Consider the following 12,513-nt stretch of genomic DNA (forward strand, 5'->3'; position numbering starts at 1 on the left):
TACTCGAACATAATACGTGTTCCCAAATTCTACAACTGATCGACGTTAGAGATATAGGTCTATAGTTCTGCACATCTGTTCGACATCCATTCTTGAAAACGGGGATGACCTGTGCCCTTTTCCAATCCTTTGGAACGCTACGCTCTTCTAGAGACCTACGGTACACTGCTGCAAGAAGGGGGGCAAGTTCCTTCGCGTACTCTGTGTAAAACCGAACTGGTATCCCATCAGGTCCAGCGGCCTTTCCTCTTTTGAGTGATTTTAATTGTTTCTCTGTCCCTCTGTCGTCTATTTTGATATATACCATTTTGTCATCTGTGTGACAATCTAGAGAAGGAACTACAGTGCAGTCTTCCTCTGTGAAACAGCTTTGGAAAAAGACATTTAGTATTTCGGCCTTTAGTATGTCATCCTTTGTTTCAGTCACAGAGTGTCTGGACATTTTGTTTTGATCCACCTACCGCTTTGACATAAGACCAAAATTTCTTAGGATTTTCTGCCAAGTCAGTACATAGAAGTTCACTTTCGAATTCATTGAACGACTCTCGCATAGCCCTCCTCACACTACATTTCGCTTCGCGTAATTTTTGTTTGTCTGCAAGGGTTTGGCTATGTTTAAGTTTGCTGTGAAGTTCCCTTTGCTTCCGCAGCAGTTTTCTATCTCAGTTGTTGTACCACGGTGGCTCTTTTCCATCTCTTACGATCTTGCTTGGCACATACTCATCTAACGCATATTGTACAATGGTTTTGAACTTTGTCCACTGATCCTCAACACTATCTGTATTTGAGACAAAACTTTTGTGTTGAGCCGTCAGGTACTCTGTAATCTGCTTTTTGTCACTTTTGCTAAATAGAAAAATCTTCCTACCTTTTTTAATATTTCTATTTATGGCTGAAATCATTGATGCAGTAACCGCTTTATGATTGCTGATTCCCTGTTCTGCGTTAACTGTTTCAAATAGTTCGGGTCTGTTTGTCACCAGAAGGTCTAATATGTTATCGCCACGAGTTGGTTCTCTGTTTAACTGCTCAAGGTAGTTTTCAGATAAAGCACTTAAAAAATTTTGACTGGATTCTTTGTTCCTGCCACCCGTTATGAATGTTTGAGTCTCCCAGTCTATATCCGGTAAATTAAAATCTCCACCCAGAACTATAACATGGTGGGTAAATCTACTCGAAATATTTTCCAAATTATCCTTCAGGTGCTCAGCCACAACAGCTGCTGAGCCAGGGGGCCTATAGACACATCCAATTACCATGTCTGAGCCTGCTTTAATCATGACCTTCACCCAAATTATTTCACATTTCAGATCTCCATCAATTTCCTTCAATACTATTGCACTTCTTATCACTATAAACACGCCTCCCCCTTCACTGTCCAGCCTGTCTCTGTGGTATACATTCCAATCTCAGTTTAGGATTTCATTACTGTTTACGTCTGGTTTCAGCCAACTTTCTGTCTCTAGTACTATATGGGCGTTGTGACCGTTTATTAATGAGAGCAGTTCTGGGACCTTTCTGTAGACGCTCCTGCAGTTTACTATTAGCACATTAATATTGTTATTCCCTGTTGCATTTTGCCTACTCCTACCTTGCCGCCGTCTCAGGAGGCGTCATGTCGGGCCTAGGGAGGGAATTCTCTAACCTAAAAAACCCACATGTGCACCCCACACGTATATTTTGGTGAATATTGAGAAAGTATAGCGTATATATAGCTATTAGAAGAAGAATACACCTGAGATATTTAGTGTCCTGCACTAGCTTGTAAAGTGTTTGTATAATGTAATAAGTTAAAGTACAGTTGCCTAGTGAAGTGTATTTGAAAGTAATGAAGTGATTGTAGGGAGTGTTACCTTTCTGACCCTTAACCCTTATGTGGTCGCGCGGCTATTCCTAGTGTTAATAGTCATGCGGGGTGTTGCTAACACCCCAAATAATAGTGGCTATAATGACATTGTTGTGCAGCATATCACTGATATGAATATGTTTACTTCACAAATGGTTATTTAGAATGTTATCTCCCAGTACATTATCATTTTATTTAATATTACTTTAGTATTAAACTAGGTTATTTGAAACATATGCAATAATTCCCATTTTCTTACAATATTTTGTTTAATTATGTATTTCTGTTATTCTTCATACTGTATTACAGGTGTAAGACATTATATTTATAAATGAACATTTGTTAAGTTAACTCATACAAACATTTTATGAAATCAGTCACTATCACTGGCTGCAAGGGCTGCATTATCGTAACACTTTTCCCACACATTTCTCATGTGCTTTACACACATAACTTTCAAACATCGAGCACAGTGCAATTTAACTGTGCAGTGCCTGGGCTTAAGTATTCTTTGTTCAGAAGGTGGTGCATTGTTGCTGTCTTCAATTCTTGCCATTTTTGCGGCTTTCTGTTTAACTTGTTTAGGCAGGGAGTGAGTGGCTGCTCTCTTGCACACTATGGGATTTACTGATGACCTTCTGACATCACGTAAAAACATTCTTCGGAAAATACTTTCATTGTTGTTATTTGCATATATGATGAAGGCGTTAATGCAAGCAATGTCGATCATTCGGAAAAATAGGGCAAGTGGCCAGCGTCTAGTTTTCCCTTGAGGTTAAATAAGTAGCGCACATTTCATCTATTGCGTCCACACTTGTTTTGGTCTTATTGTACATCGTTATAATTTCTGGTTTATTTTCCTCCACAGTATTAGTGTCAATGGCACAATCATGATACAAAGATGAAAGAAGAATAATGTTTTTGCCCTTCTTTGGCACATATGAAACTATGGTGATATCCTTTCTGAATTCAAAAAGGCTGTTTCCAAGTTCATGACCTCTTGTGCAAACAAAGTCTGGAGGGAGCTCCCTCTTATTCTTTTTAAGAGTTCATCTACTTTAAGTTTCTTTTTCAGGAGCTCTTCAGACAGTGGTATGGAACAAAACCAGTTATCTAGTATCACATTGCATCCTGTACCTTCGATAGGCCGTACAAGTCTATTTACTATCTCCTTAGGCGAGTTTGACAGTGCAAAGGGACCCTCTGGCTGTTTCCCAACATAGATTTCCATCCCCAAAGTATACCATGTTCTTGCGTCACATAAGGTGAAAATTTTCAAACCGTATTTCACAGGCTTGCTTGGTATATACTGTTAGAAACTGCATTTGTCTCTAAATGTGACCAGTTGTTCATCCACTGTTGTATATTCAGACACCGTATAATTATTGACACAGTTTGACATGAATAATTCAAATACTTCTCTGAATGCAGCTAGGTAATCAAGTTCTCTATGATGTGGTCTGATTTGAATATCCTAAATCTCAAACAATGCAATTAGAAACGAAAGTGCTGTAAACTCATTGTTGTATGAAATATTGAAATTCCAAAACCATTTGTGTCCCATAAGTCTGCCAGGATTTGGTGTCCTGTCCTGTAATGGCCAGCCAATAACAGAAGAAATTTTGATCTTCCTCATTTGTTGGTTTGGCATTACAGTCTCTTGTGAAATTTGATGCAATGTGTTGTATGTAAATATTTGTGCATGATGTAATCATTCTAATTATTATGTCACTTATAAATATCGAAAAACAGTCCACAGCAGTTTTCACAGATTTTGCGATAGCTTTCACACCAGGGAGATTAATGAGGTCTACACTTTTAATTCTTATGTTACAACTAGGACAACTTTTCATCCATTTTGCAACCTTATCCTTTCCAATAAAAAAATGATGCTTGCTTTCATTATCTGCTGCACTTATTCGCTGTTCCAGTTCCATGTTGTCTTCATCCTCCATTTCTGTGTCACTGAGATGAGAGAGAACTTCGCAACTGTCTGTTTACTCCTCTTCCTCTTCTCCTCCTCCAAAAGTTTTATCTAAGACCTCTTCCAGAAGCTTGCACACTCTTTCTTGTTCTATTTCATAACAACCCATAGCTGTTTTAACTGCAGAGAGTGACAAAATACAAGCAGCTGCTACGGAACACAACTGTGCGCTTTCTTGCAGCACTGCAACATAAAGAGTCATGCGGGGTACCAACACCACCCCAAGGCACATTGTTGCGTGTTTTCTTGGAACTTGCCCTTCCATTGTGGATTCTATTGGTACTGAAAGCTTTCATATTATGTCCTAGAAAGGTACCAAAGAACGTGACATTATACTCATATCCATTATGTAATAATCCATCGATAAGGATGACTGGGGTGTTCTGAACACCCTGCGCAACTGCTTAAGGGTTAAGTTGAAGTAATATGACTGTATAAAGTAATGAGTTGTGCAAGCAATGCAGTTATTACATACAGTAAGGTAATAAAACATGTAAATAGTGTAATGTCTGTTTCTGTTGTTAGAGGAAAATCTATACCAATTATGAGGTTGGTAGCCCAGTAGCCAGGTGACTAGCACGGGTTTTTGGTGTTCTCATTAAGATAAGTCATTTTAGATTATAACAACATTTAATTTAGTACTGATTACATGGTAAATAGGTGTATTAGTGTGCTTTTTAAGCGTACCTTTTTAGGTTTCATTTTTCTTTACTTAATGTAGCAGAAAATGTGGAAAGATGATACAGTCGGGTTATAGTCATATTTTCTGTTTACGTCTTGCTGCAGAAAATCTATAGAATTTCATTTAATTGTTATTTGCTATCTCCAGCTTTTTAACTGTAGCATACCTCTTCATTATTTAACTCACATTTCCAGAGAGTAGCATAAAGTTTAAGTTGTTGTTTCAGAAACTTTGCACTGTTGTTTCTGGTTAGGTTAGGTTAGTGTTTTTTTAACGTCCCGTCGACAATGAGGTCATTAGAGACGGAGCGCAAGCTCGGGGTTAGGGAAGGATGGGGAAGGAAATCGGCCGTGCCCTTTCAAAGGAACCATCCCGGCATTTGCCTGAAACGATTTGGGGAAATCACGGAAAACATAAATCAGGATGGCTGGAGACGGGATTGAACCGTCGTCCTCCCGAATGCGAGTCCAGTGTGCTAACCACTGCGCCACCTCGCTCGGTGTTGTTTCTGTTTACATAGAGTTGCGTATAGGCTAAATTTGTGGAATCATCTTTTCGTGTTTACCTGTAATTTAACTGAGTTATTTTTAATAAACTATTACGTTTATCATAAGTGAAAAGTGCTTGACTTGCCATAGAATTGTTAGATCGGTGCTTTGGTGTGATGGGTGCTGTAGTTTTTTCCATATGGGCGACTGTAGTGGCGTGGGAGTAGGGGAAGTAAATGAGACTCGTCAGTGGTTTCATAGGATATGTAGTACAGATAGGAAAATACTATAACAGGAGGGGAAAATTGCCGCCCTTCAGGCTGAGTTAGACAAGACCACGGGAGATCTTGACACGTTAAGGAGGGAGAAGGGCGAAAAGAGGTGGGAAGTGGCAACAGGAAGAACAGGCCTAGAACTTTGACAGCTTCGTGGTGAATGTGGAAAATAGATTTGACCTGTTGCTTCAGTTAGAAGCTGGTGAGCCTTAAGCAGTCGTAGGTGTAGACAGGGCACAACAAACTTTCAGCATCAAATTGAAAATTAGGAATATAGGGAAATCAGTAAAGAGTAAGAAAGTGTTGTTGTTAGGTAGTTCCCATGGAAGAGGTGTTGCCCAAGTTTTGCAGGATGAACTAGGATCAGAATACCAGGTCACCAATTTTTTTAAATCTAGTGCTGGTCTGGAGCAGGTGACAGAGGATTTAGGATCACTTTGCAAAGATTTCACTAAGGAAGACACTGTGGTTATAGTGGGTGGGCCAGGTAATAGTATTGACAGAGTTCCTGGGTACTGTACAGAGTGTGACCTGGCAAAGATTGCATCAGCATCAAAGCATACTAATGTTGAGTTTGTATCTGTTCTTGGGCGCCATGGACAACCTCATTTGAACTCTTCTGTCAAGAGAGTTAATTTGAAGTTGGAACGGTTGCTTATGTCGGGTGCAGGGTCACACATTGGTGTGGTTCCTGTTGATTCTCTCAATAGGTGGGATTATATTAGGCATGGCCTTCACCTCAACAGGAAGGGGAAGGGTAAGCTGGCTGGGAAAATAGCAGGAAAGTTAAAAGGGGGAGGCACTATCATGAGTGATAAAATACCAGTGGTTATAGGGTTCAGAAAAGACCCTTTTTTAGGGTAGTGAGGAAAGAAAGAAACCAAATTTTAAGAGGGGTTAGGATTGAGACAAACCTTCAGGTTGAGAAAGAAACCAAAAAAAACATAATTCTAGCTTGTTACATCAGCATAAACAGCTGTTGGTTAAGAATTTTCAACAATCAGCAGAAATCTCAAATCTACCAAATTTGAACTCTGTCAATGTGAAATGTCAGCTATTTTTATTGCATCAAAATATTCAAGGACTGAGAAATAACATTAATGAAGTAATTATCTGCATAGATGAATTAGAATCCTCAAACCCAGCTGACATAATCTGCCTCTCTGAAAATCATGTGACCACTGGTATAGTACTTTTAAGTGTTACAGGGTTTAGGTTAGCATCTCACTTTTGTAGAGCAGAAACGGAGAAAGGAGGAGTTGTCACAGTAATCAGGAACTGTCATAAATTTAAGAACATAGACATTCATAAATTTTTCTTAGAATGGCATATGGAAGCATGTGCAACAGAAGCAGAATTTCACAAACAAATCCTTCATAATATTAAATGTATATCAAGCACCTGCAGGTAAACTTTAATCCATTCATAAACCACACCAAATCTGTACTGGCCCAGTTAACAACCAAAAACAAAGAAATAGTGGTTGCTGGTGACTTCAGTGTAGATTTTCTTGAAGACTCTCCCAATAAGAACTTACCTGAGATAGTAAGACTATCATTCAACTTAATACCCACTGTAAAGTTCCCAACTAGGGTAGCCAATTGCTCACAAACAGCCATTGATAATATCTTTATAGAAAAGTCCAATGAACAAAATTATATTACAAAACCAATAGTCAATGGCCTCTCAGAGCACGACATGCAGTTCCTTCTGTTAAATGTTAATACTAAACAGGATATAAAATCTGTTAAATCTGAACTCAAGAGGGTAATCAATAAGGAAAAAATTGATTATTTTAGGACACTCCTCAGAGACGTTCACTGGAGTGATGTTTGCAGTGCTCATGACATGAATGAAAAATATAATACTTTTGCTAATAAAGTGCTTACCTTATTTGAACACACTGTTCCCCCAAAACTAGCCAAGGTTAGAGCAAAGTCTACAAAGAAGTCATGGATGACTCAAGGAATAGAGGTATCTTGTAAAACAAAAAGAAAACTGTGTCTGTCAATCCAAAACAGTTCTGATGATGATGATGCTATAGCACATTACAAGAGATACTGCAAAATATTAAAGACTGTAATACGGACATCAAAGCAAATATATTACAAGGAAAAGATAGTCATATCAGATAACAAAATAAAGACAACATGGGATATAGTGAAGTGGGAGACTTGTAGAACCAGGTATGAAGCAGGGCAAATAGCATTAAGAGTAAATAATACATGGGTGACAGATGTGTATAATGTTTCAGAACTTTTTAACAAACATTTTATAACTGTTACTGAAAAGAGGGGGTTGCCAGGTTCTGTAGATGCTGCCATGGGATACCTTAGACCAGACATTTCAAGTAACTTCCATAATATGAATTTGACCCTCACTACCCCAACAGAAGTAATGTCCATTTTGGCCCACCACATTACCCATGCAGTCTAATGCACTGCTTTCAGGGGGGGAGGGGGGGGGGGGGAGGCATGCCAGTCCCTGGTACAAATCTGCCCGATGGATTAGTGTCGAAGTCCGGTATGCCAGCCAGTCTGTGGATGGTTTTTAAGGCAGTTTTCCATCTGCCTCGGTGAATGCGGGGTGGTTCCCCTTATTCTGCCTCAGTTACACAATGTCAGTGATTTCTGTGCATAAACTCTCCCCACGTATGCGTGCACCATATTTAGTCTACCACAAAAACATAAAACATTGGGGCTACACTCGTCTGGTGTGAGGCATTCCTGGGGAAGGGGGTCCACTGGGGGCCGAACAGCACAATAACTCTGGGTTCAGTGTGGGGCGGTAGTGGGGTGAGTGGACTGCTGTAGCCTGTTGTTGGGTTGTAAACCACTGAGGGCTATGGCAGGGATAAAGCCTCTCCATTGTTTCTAGGTTCCCAGTTCCACACAACACAATATAATACAATGTCCATCATAAAATCTTTAAAATCAAAAACATCTGGTGGGTATGATGAAGTATCAACACAGTTAATTAAAGAATGTGATTCTGAGTTAAGTAACATATTAAGCTACCTGTGTAACCAGTCATTCATCAGTGGAATCTTATCACAAATAACATACTGTCAAAGTCGCAGTTCAGATTTCTAAAGGGTTCTGATATTGAGAAGGCTATCTACACTTACAGTGAAAATGTACTTAATTCATTAGACAAAAAATTGCAAGTAAGTGGTATATTTTGTGATCTCTCAGAGGCATTTGACTGTGTAAATCACAATATCTTTTTAAGTAAATTACAATATTATGGTGTAACAGCAAATGCTGCAAAATGGTTCAAATCTAATATCTCTGGCAGGAAACAAAGGGTGTTATTAAGAAAGAGATGTTTATTGAGCTATTAGGCATCAGCCAACTGGGAACTAATTACATGTGGGGTCCCACAAGGTTCCATCTTAGGGTCCTTACTTTTTCTTGTGTATATCAATGACCTTTCATCAGTAACATTACCAGATGCCAAGTTCGTTTCATTTGTTGATGATACAAACATAGCAATAAATAGCAAATTAAGTGTAGTCTTAGAAAGAACAGATAATAAAATATTTTTGGACATTAATCACTGGTTCCTAACCAATTCTTTGTCACTAAACTTGAAAAAAAAACACACTACATGTAGTTTAGAACTTGTAAGGGGTGTCCCACGAGTATATGCCTAACATATGATGATAAGCAGACAGAAGAAGTGGACAGTGTTAAATTCTTGGGATTACAGCTTGATAATAAATTCAACTGGGAGGAGCACACCACAGAACTGCTGAAGCATCTTAACAAATCTCTATTTGCAATTCGAATTGTGTCAGACATAGGGGATATAAAAATGTAAAAGCGGACATACTATGCTTACTTTCATTCCATAATGTCATATGAGATTATTTTTTGGGGTAATTCATCAAGCCAAGCTAAAGTTTTCTGGGCGCAAAAACGTGCAGTAAGAGTTATATGTGGTGTGAACTCAAGAACATCCTGCAGAAGTCTGTTTAGCGAACTATTGCTGCCTAATATATTTATTCATTAATGAAATTTGTCATTAATAATGTATCACTTTTTCAAGCCAACAGCTCAATTCATGGAATCAATACTAGAAATACGAATAATCTTCACAAGGATTTAAAGTCACTTAGTCTTGTACAAAAAGGCATGCATTATTCAGGAACACACATTTTCAGTAACTTGCCAGCAGCCATCTATAGTGCAAGATGAAGCAGGTCATTTTTCGTAGGAGATTATTATTATTATTATTATTATTATTATTATTATTATTATTATTATTATTCTTTCTTTTTCTCAGACATTATGTCTGGTCAAAAATGGAAAGTGACGCGGACCTTGATCAAGCGTGACTGCCTTTTAACTGTACGGTATATGATATATTGCATTTAGGAACTTTCGGGTAATTTTTGTTATGTGGTGGTGTTTTATCTGTTATAATGGTTCTGTTCCAGTATAATTTGTATTCATCATTCTTCAGTACTTTTGTGGTGCATACGGGAACGTGTTGTTTTATAAGTTTATGTTGTAAGGCAAGCTGTTGATGTATTATTTTTGCTACATTGTCACCACGTCTTCTGTGGTATTCTGTATTTGCTAGTATTGTACACCCGCTTGTGATGTGATCTACTGTTTCTATTTGTTGTTTGCAAAGTCTGCATTTATCTGTTGTGGTATTGGGATCTTTAATAATATGCTTACTGTAATATCTGGTGTTTATTGTTTGATCCTGTATTGCAATCACGAATCCTTCCATCCCACTGTATATATTGCCTTTTCTTAGCCATGTGTTGGATGCGTCTTGATCGATGTGTGGCTGTGTTAGATGATATGGGTGATTGCCATGTAGTATTTTCTTTTTCCAATTTACTTTCTTCGTATCTGTTGATGTTATGTGATCTAAAGGGTTGTAGAAGTGGTTATGAAATTGCAGTGGTGTAGACGATGTATTTATATGAGTGATTGCTTTGTGTGTTTTGCTAGTTTCTGCTTGTTATAGAAAGAATTTTCTTAAATTGTCTACCTGTCCATAATGTAGGTTTAGTATGTCGATAAATCCCCTTCCTCCTTCCTTTCTGCTTAATGTGAATCTTTCAGTTGCTGAATGTGTGTGATGTATTCTGTATTTGTGGTATTGTGATCGTGTAAGCGTATTGAGTGCTTCTAGGTCTGTGTTACTCCATTTCACTACTCCAAATGAGTAGGTCAATATTGGTATAGCATAAGTATTTATAGCTTTTGTCTTGTTTCTTGTTGTCAATTCTGTTTTCAGTATGTTTGTTAGTCTTTGTCTATATTTTTCTTTTAGTTCTTCTTTAATATTTGTATTATCTATTCCTATTTTTTTGTCTGTAACCTAGATTTTATAGGCATCTGTTTTTTCCATCGCTTCTATGCAGTCGCTGTGGTTATCCAATATGTAATCTTCCTGTTTAGTGTGTTTTCCCTTGACTATGCTATTTTTCTTACATTTGTCTGTTCCGAAAGCCATATTTATATCATTGCTGAATACTTCTGTTATCTTTAGTAATTGGTTGAGTTGTTGATTTGTTGCTGCCAGTAGTTTTAGATCATCCATGTATAGCAAATGTGTGATTTTGTGTGGGTATGTTCCAGTAATATTGTATTCATAATTTATATTATTTAGTATGTTGGATAGTGGGTTCAGAGCAAGGCAGAACCAGAAAGGACTTAATGAGTCTCCTTGGTATATTCCACGCTTAATCTGTATTGGCTGTGATGTGATATTATTTGAATTTGTTTGGATATTAAGTGTGGTTTTCCAATTTTTCATTACTATGGTTAGAAACTGTATCAATTAAGATCTACTTTGTATATTTCCAATATTTGTAGTAACCATGAGTGGGGTACACTATCAAAAGCTTTTTGGTAATCAATGTATGCGTAGCGTAGTGACCTTTGTTTAGTTTTAGCTTGATATGTCACCTCTGCATCTATTATCAGTTGCTCTTTACATCCTCGTGCTCCTTTGCAACAGCCTTTTTGTTCTTCATTTATAATTTTGTTCTGTGTTGTATGTGTCATTAATTTCTGTGTAATGGCTGAAGTTAATATTTTGTATATTGTTGGTAGGCATGTTATGGGGCGATATTTAGCTGGGTTTGCTGTGTCTGCTTGATCTTTAGGTTTCAGATAAGTTATTCCATGTGTAAGTGTATCAGGGAATGTGTATGGGTCTGCAATGTAACTGTTAAATAATTTAGTTAGATGTGAATGTGTTTAGGTGAACTTCTTTAGCCAGAAATTTGCTATTTTATCTTTTCCAGGGGCTTTCCAATTGTGAGTAGAATTAATTGCTTGGGTGACTTCATGTTGCAAAATTATCACTTTAGGCATTTGTGGTATCATCTTGTATGTATCTGTTTCTGCTTGTATCCACCGTGCATGCCTGTTATGTTGTACCGGGTTTGACCATATGTTGCTCCAGAAGTGTTCCATGTCTGTTATGTTTGGTGGATTGTCTATTTTAAAGTGTGTGTTATCTATTGTCTGGTAAGATTTCTTTTGGTTTGTGTTGAATGTCTGGTTTTGTTTCCTTCTATTTTCACTTTTTTTGTATCTTCTAAGTCGTTTGGCCAATGCTTGTAATTTCTGCTTCTTTTCATCTAATTGCTCTATCGCTTCTTTTTGTGAGATTTTACCTAACCTTTTTCGTTTTTTTTCTGACATTTCATTTCTTATAAATTGTGTTAGCTGTCCGATGTCTTTTCTCAGTTTTTCTATTCTGATCTGTAGCCTGTGTTGCCATGCTGGTTTTGTGGGTTTCTTCTGTGTGTTGGTTGGTTCTGATCTCTGCCTAGTGTGTATATTTAGTGTAGTGAGTGCTCCTATATAAACCAGTAGTTGTAACTCTTCCATAGTTGTGTTTTCATTTATTTTGTTGTGTATGATTGTGTTGATAGTTTTTATTGTTGTTTCGAATTGTGGGTTATTTGGCGGTCTATGCAAGAATGGTCTAATGTCTGTATTTGTGTCTTTGTATTCTAAATTCTGAAATTTTTCTTCTATATCTAACATGTGTGTTACTTCGAGTTCTATTTGTGCTTGTTCTGGTGGCTGTCTTAAGATTTCGTTTTCCTCCGATTGTTTAATTGATGCGTGTTCTTTGTTTATTTGCTCTGGGATGTTTGAGTCCATTACTGTATTTTCTTCTTCTTCTGATTGCACTATATTTTGTTCCAGTATTTGTTGTACTTGTTGTTTGGTGTTTGGTGTTTTGTAATTCTGACT

Source organism: Schistocerca piceifrons, chromosome X (genome assembly GCF_021461385.2).
Source record: "Schistocerca piceifrons isolate TAMUIC-IGC-003096 chromosome X, iqSchPice1.1, whole genome shotgun sequence".
NCBI classification, from domain to species: domain Eukaryota; kingdom Metazoa; phylum Arthropoda; class Insecta; order Orthoptera; family Acrididae; genus Schistocerca; species Schistocerca piceifrons.